This window comes from Acinonyx jubatus, chromosome E4, assembly GCF_027475565.1.
Source record: "Acinonyx jubatus isolate Ajub_Pintada_27869175 chromosome E4, VMU_Ajub_asm_v1.0, whole genome shotgun sequence".
Lineage (NCBI taxonomy): Eukaryota > Metazoa > Chordata > Mammalia > Carnivora > Felidae > Acinonyx > Acinonyx jubatus.
The window spans coordinates 58,225,794-58,237,229 of record NC_069395.1 but is presented as its reverse complement, the minus strand read 5'-3'; positions in this window follow the sequence as shown (position 1 = coordinate 58,237,229).

Genomic DNA, 11,436 nt, shown 5'->3' with positions numbered 1-11,436 from the left:
CCAATGAACTGCGTGTCATTTTTCTGTGCAGCAACAGAATTAGGGTATCAAAACACCGCCTTTGGAGTCTGACCTAGAATCGAAGATGTACGGGGCAAATTAAACTCTTCGTAGCCTAAAACGGAAGTATTATCTCATAGCACCGTGGGGAGGACGAAACGCGATGGCTGATCTACCAAGAGCGTGCAAAAGAGCACGTGACACATTAGAGGGACTTCTACTTAAGTAGAAGCCAGCACCATTTGTCCCTTAGCAGTACGGACATATAGTGGTGCTCAGTATGCGTTTGAGTGAACGAGTGAATAACCCGAGTGTGTAGAATTAAAAAGATTTTACTGGATGACGAAAACTAGCACTTTCAGGCTTTTCCAGCGTGGAGTCGGCTTGCCGACTCACCCGAGGACAAAGTAACCAGTCCAGTAAGTGGTGAGCACTCTATAGCTGTCATCTTTCCTACTCCTCGTTTGACTGGCAAGAAAAACGGGGATCCGAGCGGGGAGAGATGATGTGCCCAAGGTTTCAGAGCTGATTAGTGAATCCAGACAGGACCCCAGGACTCCCGAGTCCTAGCACAAAGCTTAACCCTTAGGGAGCCACCCCACAAGCTGGGACCTGAAGGGTGGGAGGAATGAGGGGGCCAGGAGCATCTTTTTAAATATATATATATATTGACGTTTATTTATTTTTGAGAGACAGAGCGTGAGCGGGGGAGGGGCAGAGAGAGAGGGGGACACAGAATCTGAAGCAGGCTCCAGGCTCTGAGCTGTCAGCACAGAGCCGGACGTGGGGCTCGAACTCACAAACCGTGAGATCGTGACCTGAGCCGAAGTCGGGCGCTTGGACACTCAACCGACTGAGCCACCCAGGCGCCCCAAGGTGCTGGGAGCATCTTAATGGACTGATCCTAGAAAACAAAAGACTTTTGGTTTGACAGTGCTGGGGAGAGGCACCCTTACCCAGCAGTGACCCCACCCGGGTGTGGAAAGAGCTAGAACCACAAGAGAGCCTCTCACTTGCTCTGGGGCCACCCATGGTTGGCCTCTAATCTGAGGGATCTGCAGGGAGAGCTCTCACTTCCTCAAATGTGTTTCTTCCTGTGTCACAAGGAGCCTTGGGTCACCTCCTTCCTTTGTGCAATGAGGTCCAAAGAGCAGTTTCTGCCTCTGCTTCTCTTCTTTCCTGTTACCACTTTCTGTAGTTTTCCAGACCCGGCTCTCAGGCTGCAGCCTTGCTCCAGCCCCAGTTGACTTTCTCTATGAGAAGCTTCCCCCCCCCCACCCCCCCACCACCCCCAGCTTCCTGACCTCAACAGAATAACAGAATGACTCATGACATGAGCCCTGAGGTCCCTCCCTTCGCCTAGGTACAGCGGGCTGTCCTGAGCAGTCCCAGCCCTGTACTTTTGATTCACCAGCAGGAAGCAATAAAAGGAACTTTCCACGTGCCTGCTGTAACCATACTTCCCAAATTCAAGAGCAGGACTCATTACCCGACCGGGCACGTGCCTTTCTAAGGACTTCCAAGCAAAAGACGTGGAATTGGGCCATGCCATAAAATCCGGGATGGATGGCTGCCGTGCCCGTACCTCATGGGAAATTCTCTCCCAGGGGGATGTCTGCCGGAAGTGCCATCTGCTTTTGCCACAGATTCAAGACTGAGTGCGGCTCAGACACCAGACACGGTGGGCCATTGGTGAACTCCTGCTCGGGTCCTGCCAGGAATCCAGGAATCTGAACAACTGTGTCCCGAAAACTTCTCTCCTTGATTTCACGTGCTGGTCGTAGCTACATAAAAACCTTAGTCCCATGAAGACTTTGCAAGTCTTGCAAGACTTTGCAAGACTTTCACCTTCAACTCTTGGAATGCAGCTATGATTTCTTTTTTTTTTTTTTTTCCTGAGAGAGAGAGAGAGAGAGCTGGGGAGAAGGGCAGTGGGAGAGAGAGAGAATCCTTAAACGGGCTCTATGCCCCAACTGTGATTCTTTAAAAATATCAATCCAACAACCTAAGCGTATCCAGGAAATACTCTAATGACCCGTTTCACGTGTAAGGTACTGTGCTGTGCACTGTCAGAGATAAAATGGTGGAAAATGCCATTAACTCGGACTCTCTCGGGTCCCTGCAGTTGAGCATCTGACTCGTGATTTCAGCTCAGGTCATGATCTCACGGTTTGTGAGTTCGCGCTCCGCGTTGGGCTCTGTGCTGACAGCTCAGAGCCTGGAGCCTGCCTCGGATTCTGCGTCTCCCTGTCTCTCTGCCCCTCCCCTGCTTGCACTCTCTCTCTCTCTCTCTCTCTCTCTCTCTCAAAAATAAATAAACATTTTTTTTAATTAAGAAAAAAAAAGGCCACGACAACAGAAAACAACCTCTGGGTGTCCCAGGGCAATAGCTTCTGCTTTTCAGGTGACCGTCACCTGCTCTAGGCTCTCGGAGACATTAGTTTGAGTCTCCCAACATCCCAGTGAGATGGGCAGGAACTAATTGCACAGAGGGGAGGACTGAGGCTCAGAGAGGTTCCAAAACTTGCCAAGATCACGCTGAAGGGGCAGAGCTTTGGCTCCGAACGAGACAATCTGTCTCTGAATCCAGACCTTTTAAAGAAAACGTAAATGGCCTCTTCAATCCACGCCAGGGCTTCCTAGAGTCGTTGTGGTAGCAGTTGTCTGTTCTCCCCAATATCTATCCTCTTTTTCTACAGCAATAGAGGTCCTTACTGCACAGTAGCAACTCAGCTAAAGACTGGAGTTCCCCATTTTCCTTGCGGCTACAATAGCCCGTGTCATTCTGTTTGGGCCAACGTGAAAGAGAAGTAGAAGCGAGACGTTCACTCTTCCCGGTCGGCCCCTTAAAACACAAGCCTGTGGTCTCCTTCCTGGCGGCGGGGATATGGAATGTGATGGAATGTGATGGAAGGTCTGAGGAAGCCGAGTCTGAACTAGTCACCTGAAATTTTGTGTGAGCGGGAAATAACTTAGTCTGAGTCCCTGCATTTCGTTATGTCTGTTACAGCAGCCTATCATTTACTCTAACTAATCCCCCACATCCCTACTGTCTTCTGTCTCACTGGCCCACCTCGGAAATGTATGCAGGCATCCGTCAGCCCACACCAAGGGGTTCTAGACTTTGATAAGCAGAGAGAGGGCCCAGAGTGATGCTGCCACAGTCCAGAGGTCTTTTTACGAGCAGGGTGGATCTGGGATACCTGGAGGGAAGAGAGCCTTGTGGCATTCGGGAAACACAACCATGAGGGCCATTATTTGGCTGATGTGCGGAACCCACGATTAGAGCCTCTGGGCTCTTGGGGCCAGAGGGGCCTGGGCAAGAACGGCTGCTTGGTTTGAGTTCAGGCGCCCCAGTTCCAATGGCTCCAATCTCCACCAAGAAACCTGTGAAAGGCCTCTCTCTGTGTTGGACTGACACCAGCCCGAACCACTACCAAGTATCAGGAGAAGCTTTCTAAACAAATCAGGAACAATTCGACGTTGTGCAAGTGGGTAGATCGCCGTCTGTGTCCGAATCCCACAGTGAGCCTTCTTGGATGTCTGCTGACAGTCCCTGGGGAGAGGAGTTGCTCCCCTGGGAGATCAGTGCTTTAACCCCACCTCCAGCCAAGTTCTCGGCCCTCACCTGCCCCCATGTCGCTCTTCTTGGGCAGTGGGGCCAGGAGAACCTTGGAAGATGAGCTCCAGTCCCACTTGCCCATCCCTTATCAGGGGCTTGTCTGTCTTCTGTCTAGTACAGTCAAGCGAAGGTTCATAAGCACCCCAGGACATCTTCTTCCCCTTCCAGGCCCATAGGGCATGAGTCCGACCAGCCCACCCCAGCCCAGCTCTCCCTACTCTCCTGGAATGTCCCAGAGTATGTGTGCAAGTTTTATGTAGTATGGGGATAAAAAAATTATTTGACAGCCATGTGTTTATTTTAAATGGTACAGAAAAGGGGCGCCTGGGCGGCTCAGTCGGTTAAGCGTCCGACTTTGGCTCAGGTCACGATCTCGCGGTCCGTGAGTTCGAGCCCCGCGTTGGGCTCTGGGCTGACAGCTCAGAGCCTCGAGCCTGCTTCCGATTCTCTGTCTCCCTCTCTCTCTCTGCCCCACCCCTGCTCGTGTTCTCTCTCCCAAAAGTAAATAAACATTTTAAAAATGGTACAGAAAAAAACCACCTAGCATGCTAAACTTAGGCTTTCATGGGTATGATCGCTTAGGACAACGCTAATTTAGAAGTGAGCAAATTTAACATAGATCTAATAACGCACCAGATAAATGATGGTACAGGTGGCTCGTGCCCCTGAAATAAACACAATGCTGGAAAAGTGCTCTTCGCTAGGCTCGGCCTCCATCTGACAAGGAAAACTATGATGGCTCAGTGGCCCCAAACACTCTTTCTAGCTAACAAGTGCAGTCTCTGTCCAGGAGGATTATCTACCTGGGAAATCGAATCAAGATTGCAGTGGTTTAAGCAAATCAGATTTGCATTTGAGGGAAATGATTCCGAAGTAGACTCGTCAGATAAAATCCAGGACACCCGGCGCAATCTGAACGTTAGATGAATTATTGCACAGGACACGTTTACACTAAAAATCACTCATCGATGACCTGCAATTCGAATTTATCCGGACATCGGCCCTGTATTTTTGGCCAGTAAGTCCGGCAACGCTGATCTGAAAGTTGAAGTTCTTCCCAGCAGCTCCGGCGTCCCCCCTGCATGCCAGTCCTCGCTAATCAGTAAGATATCTGTCACGTCTCTCAAATCCTCCCCTCGGTTCCACTTTAGGTCTTTATGCTGTCTCAGCTGGCGTGGCCAGGGCCTCCTGATTTGTTTCCCTGTCTGCAAACACATTGCCTCGAACTCTATCTGCGGCCGGAATATCGTCCCCAAATGCAGTTCTGAGCCCTGCAGAACAGCCTGAGAGGAGGGGCCGGAGTGGGGTCTTGACGACAGCAGGCGCCGCCTGGGGACCCTCAAGGCACTAGGAGGTTAGGAGGAGGGAAAAGGGACAAGAGAAAGAGGAGAAGAAGCGTAGGCACGTTGCTTCTCCCTCCTCCTCTTCTATCAGAGTCACAACAGGGCCTGCACACAACTGTGTGCACACGATCTTAGTGAATCCACAGGCTCCCTACAGCCTCACGCCCCCAGTTCTCAGATGCGGAACAGGAGACAAGACACGTTGCATGATTGGCCCCCCAAACACATAACTAGTCAGAGAAATAGCTAGACTTAGAGCCCAAGTCTTCTTTCCATAGGTCGGTAGTGAGTACTACTTACCCAACTCTGCCACCCAGTCCCCTGCCCCAGCCCCCCCTCCCCCAACCCCTCACTGTCCCAGAAGGAGGGCCGGGACAACAAATCATTTCTTCTTTGAAGGCCGCGTGCTCATTAGTCTGTACATGACATCTTCATTTGGCTTGGGGTATTGAATTGGCGATGATTGGGGATTTGCCATGAATGTTTTCGGGAAAAAAAAGAAAAAGAAAAAACAGAGGATTCTTTAATTGCTACTGAGGCAAACAGCTGGGAAAGCAGGGCTGACGTATTTTGCAAGAGGGAAAAAGCAGGATGGAAGTCTGGGGTAGAACTGGAACCCTTTCCCTGACCCTGGACTCCAGAACATTCCAGGCAGCATTTTCACTCAGAAGGGACTTGATTGCAGAATCAGGAGCTCAGGTGTTTTTAGACCCTAAAATTATCTTAAATTACACCATCACGTAGGTCTCCTTGGAACTTCCAAATGCTTCAAAGGTTTTTTTTTTTTTTCTTTTCCTTTTCCTATTTTTAAAATTGAGTTGTATACAGCCTAGAATGCACAAAATGCACACGATCTTAAACGTCCGGGTCAATGGGTTCTTACACAGGCACACCCTGACCCTCAGATCATGATGTAAGACCTTTCCATCACCTTGAGAGCGTCCCTCTGCCCCTCCCCAGTCAATACCAGTACCTGGGAACGGCTACTATTCTGTCATCCGTCGCCCTCCATTAGCGGTGTCTGCGCTCAAACATCACGGCACAGATTCCTCTGTGTCTGGTTCTCAGCATTAGGTGTTTGAAATTCGTCTGTGTCTGTGTGTGTGTGTCAGTGGTTTCCTTTTGGTGCCGCGTAACATTTTGTGGTATGAATGACATACACTGTTAGTTGATCGGTTTCTTCCATACTTGGGGTGTTTCTAGCTTTGCACTATCGTGAATCGATCCGACGTGAACATTCGCGTACCTGTCTTTCACAGATCTGGCCACTCCCTTCCCTCGGGAGTTTACCTAGGTGTGGGTGGCTCGGTCGCGGAGCTGACTCTCGAAGTGTTGAGAAAATGAATGAAGTGACTCTGCTCCTAACCACGTGAAGCAGACAGCCCTGAAGCAAACCCGTAAAGTAGATAAAGACACATTTATTATCTCAAAGTTTTCACTACCCCTTCCCCCTTCGACACCAAGACCCATTTCAGATACCTAGTCCGCTTGAGTTGGCTCACTGTCATTCCATTAGTGTGGAAATTTGTAAGGGTACACAAACACCCGGAGAGAATTCCCACGTGTCACACTCAGTTTCTTTTTTTTTTTTTAATTTTTTTAACTGTTTATTTATTTTTGAGACAGAGAGAGACAGAGCATGAACGGGGGAGGGGCAGAGAGAGAGGGAGACACAGAATCTGAAGCAGGCTCCAGGCTCTGAGCCATCAGCCCAGAGCCCGACGCGGGGCTCGAACTCACGGACCATGAGATCGTGACCTGAGCCAAAGTTGGACGCTCAGCCGACTGAGCCATTCAGGCGCCCCTGTCACACTCAGTTTCAACAGCGGTTGGTGTATTCCCAATCCTGCCTTATCTATTCCCTTAACCATGTTTTTTTCTGGAATGCTTCAAGGCGAATCTTGGACCTCACGTAAGTTTAGCCGTGAATACTTCGGTATATATACTTCTGCATGTAATACTTTTTGTATTTCACATCACTATCACACGTGAGAAAAGGAACATAGATTTCTGCATATCATCTGTGTTCAAACTTTCCCGACTCTCTCAAAACCATTGGTGCGTTTGAATCACGATCCAATGAGATTCTGCGCATGGCATTTTTGATACTTCTCTTCAGTCTCTCTCAATTTAGAACAGTTCCTTCTTTCCTTTTCTTTTTTAAGACGTCATTTATTTGTAGAAGAAACCAGTTCATTTGATCTATAGAAATTCCTCTTCCAGGTTTTGCTGATTAAAATCCTCATGGGCCGTACATGAACCATACGCTCTATTTCCTGTAAACTGGATGTTCGAGCTGGACCACGATTGCAGCCTGGTGGAATTTTTAATTTCTTTCCTTTTGCAAATGTCTCATCGGAGGCGGCCCCGTGTGCTCCCTGTCGCATCGGCTCAGGAGGCACATGACCTCTTGTTTCCTACTTTGAAAGATGCTGAGATTTATCACGTGTGTCCCTTCCCCGTCCACTCCTTCCAAGGCTTTGCTGGCCTCCTCCTCTGCCTTTGCCCCTCCTGCAATGCCTGAACACCGCACTGGCCGACCCACAGACCCTCAGTGTAACGACCACCCCGCACTTTATCCCCTTGCCTGGCGCTTCAGTCTGTGGCCTCCGCACTTCATCTCACGGCCCAATCAGAGAGACTGAGATCATGTGCAAAGCCAAAGGGCCTCTCCGATCACCACCGTCAGCCCCGTGGTGGTCTATGGTCCTAGAATCTCCACGTCAGGAACTCCCTTGAAAGTCAGGCAGTTCAACTCAATCAAAACGTGGGTGCTCTATGACATCTCCATAAGTGATTGCCTGAGACTGACTTCTCAGTTCACCGGCGTTCCCTCCCTCTCACAAGAGACCACAGTTGGAAGCCGAGTTGTTATAAAGGTGCTCTCCTTGCTGGTCCCCATACATGCTGTTTTAGAAATTTTTACTCAGTTAGTCGTGGGCCTGGTCTTTGACACAAACCCACAGGTGCGGCACCAGTGAAGGTAACTTTCGATTGGGCATATTCAAGCGTTCATGCTTCTACTCCCCTCCCCCCCCCCACCTTGTATAGTTTTATTTGTGGTTAAAACAAAAAATATATATGATAAGACGTACCCTCGTAACCATTTTTACGTGTACGTTCAGCGCTGTTAACTCTATTCACATTGTTGTGTAGCAGATCTCCAGAACTTTTTCATCTTGCAAAACCAGAAACTCTGTACCCATTTGAATAACGATCTCCCTCTCCCCTCCTCCAGCCCATGGCAACCACCGTTCTACTTCCTGTTTCCGTGAATTGGACTACTCTACATCTCTCATATAAGTGGAGTCATACAGTATTTGTCTTTTTGCGATTGGCTTATTTCACTCGGCATAATGTCCTCAAGGTTCATACGTGTTGTAGCATGTGACAGATTTCCCTTATTTTTTAAGGCTGTAATATTCCACTGTGTGTGTGTGTGTGTGTGTGTGTGTGTGTGTGTGTATCACATTTTCTTTATGCATTCATTTGCCAATGGACATTTGGGCTGCTTTCACTACTATTGTGAATAATCTTCCAATAAACATAGGGGTGCAAGTATCTTTTGAGATCCTGCTTTAAATTCTTTTGGATGGATATATATATATATATATATATATATATATATATATATATATACCTAGAAGAGGGATTGCTGGATCTGAGGAAACTCTATACCGTTTTGCATAGTGGCCGCACCATTTTACATTCCTACCAGTGGTACACGAGGATTCCAGTTTCCCCACATCCTGGCCAATGCTTGTTGTTCTGTGTCTTGTGTTTTTTATAGTTGCTATCCTAATGAGTGTGAACGGATTATGTCATGTGATGGTAACCGAATTTCCCTAATGATTAGTCATGTTAAGCATCTCTTCGTATGCTTGCTGGCCATCTGTGTATCTGCTTCAAGAAATGTCTATTCAAGTCCTTTGCCTGTTTTTTAACTGCGTTATTAGGGTTTTTGTTGTTGAGTTGTAGGAGCTTTTTGTTGTTGAATTGTAGTTCTTTATATGTTCTGGATACTAATCCCCTTATCAGATACATTGCCTTTTCACTCTGTAGATTGCCTTTTCACTCTGTTGATTGTTCCCTTCAACGAGTAGAAGTTTTCAAGTTTGATGTGGTCCCATTTTGTCTATTTTTGCTTTCGTTGCCTGTTCTTTTGGTGTCATAGCCAATAAATCATTACCAAAGCCAAGGTCATGAAGATTTTCCCCTGTTTTCAATTCTAAGACTTTTGTAGTTTGAGGTCTTATGTTTACGTCTTTAATCCATTTTGAGTTAATTTTTAAATATGGTGTAAGGCAAGGATCTAACTTCAATCTTTCACATGGTGAATATCCAGTTGTCCAAACACGGTGTCAGTTGAAGACGCTGTCCTTTCCCATCGTGTGGTCTTGGTGCTGTGTTGAACATCACTTGACCGTATGCACAAAGTTGATTTCGGGGTTCTCTGTTCTGTCCATCGGTCTGTGTGTCTGTCTTTATGCCAGTACCTGTTTTGGTTACTGCAGCATTTATGATTTCAATGCAGGAAGTGTGAGGCCTCCAACTTTGTTCTTGTTTTTCAAGATTTGGTGGGGGCAGGGGGAGGTGCAATTCAGGAGATTTGAGATTCCACATGAATTTTATGATTTTTTTTTCTATTTCTGAAAAAAAAAAGCCATTGGGATTATAAAAGAAATTGTATTGAGTCTGTAGACAGCTTTGGGTAGTGTGGACATTTTAGCAATATTAAGTTTTCCAATGAACAAACACATAATGTCTTTCCATTTATTTGTGTCTTCTTTAGTTTCTCTTAGCAATGTTTTGTAGTTTTCAGTGTACAGGCATTTCACTCTGGTTAAGTTTACTCCTAAATATCTTATTTTTTAAATGCCATTGTAAATGAGATTGTTGTCTTAATTTCCTTCTTGGATTGTTCATTGTCAGTTCATTGTCAATAATCACAAATGATTTTCATGAGTTGATGTTGTATCCTAAAACTTTGCTGAGTTTGATTATTAGTTATAACAGTTTGTGTGTGTGTGTGGGGGGGGGATCTTTAGGATTTTCTACATATAAGATTATATCATCTGTGAACAAAGAGAATCTTATTTCTTCCTTTGCAATTTGGAAACCTTTTATTCCTTTTTCTTGCCTAATTGCTCTGGCAAGCACTTCCAGTGGTAGGATTGGGCAAACCTGCCTTGTTCCTGATCTTCAGGATTTTCATTGTTGAGTATGATGTTCACTGTGGGCTTTCCATAGTTTCATTTCTTAAATATAGGACTCTGATTCAAAATACTGGTTTTGAAATATAAAATTTGGGCGGATACTAGCAGGCATTTGAAATGATAGCCCAGGATTGCCAACCGATGACAGATCTGTGTATGGGTTTTCTAGATGTGGGTTTACAGAGACATATGGGACCATACCTGTCTTATGAGCTATGTTAAGTTTCAAGTGATTGACAAAGCGTCTCCAACCTATGTGACTGTAAGTCATTTGTTGCCGCAGATACTCCTTTAAAACCAACCCTGGCGGGGTGCCTTGCTGACTCGGTAGGTTAAGCATCTGACCTCGGCTCAGGTCACGATCTCATGGTTCATGGGTTCAAGCCCCGCATCAGTCTCTGTGCTGACAGCTCAGAGCCTGGAGCTTGCTTCAGATTCTATATCCCCCTCTCTCTGCTCCTTCCCCACTTGTGCTCTGTCTCTTTCCCAAAAATAAACATTAAAGATTTTTTTTAAATAAATAAATAAATAAATAAATAAAAGCATCCCTGACAGCTTACATTTGTAAGGTTAATGGGCCAGCTACTCTCATGGATAGGGGACACTCTTCTTGGGTCTGTTGAAGCAGAAGAACTTGGAGAAAGAATAATCATCACCTTCCTCATGGCCATGAGGGGGCTTTAGAGACCCCAGTCTCTGAGTTGAGAGGTCTTTTCCTTCTAGACTCGAATGAGAGGCAGTCGAAGGGAAAGAAACCAGGACAGAAAAAATAATAATAATAATAATAATAATGCCCTGATGAGTCTTGGGAGGATGCACTGTGTACAAAAATTAGACATTCAGCAAGGCCGGACCTGTGAACTGTGGCTACCAGAGATCAAGAGATAACACCTTAGGACCAAGTAGGATCGAGTTGCATGTGTGAGCTGTGATGTGGTTTTTTGACTGATAAGCTGACAAGGGATAAATGAAGGGAGAGAAGCTTCATTTGTTTGTTTACCATGTGCTTCCTGAGTGAGAATAAGCGTGAGTAAGGCATGTGCGGAGCAGACACTAGAGAATATTGAGGAAAGAAGACATGCCCACACTGTGACAGGAGGTAGACAGAGGGACCATAGTGAGGGGAGGGGAGATGGCTATGGACAGCGCACATTGCTAACAATTTAGGAATTCCTCTTCAGCATTTCGTTTCCCCTCAGTAATGATCCCTAAGCAAGCGGTCACCCTCCTTAGCTCATCAAATGTTACTGCTACA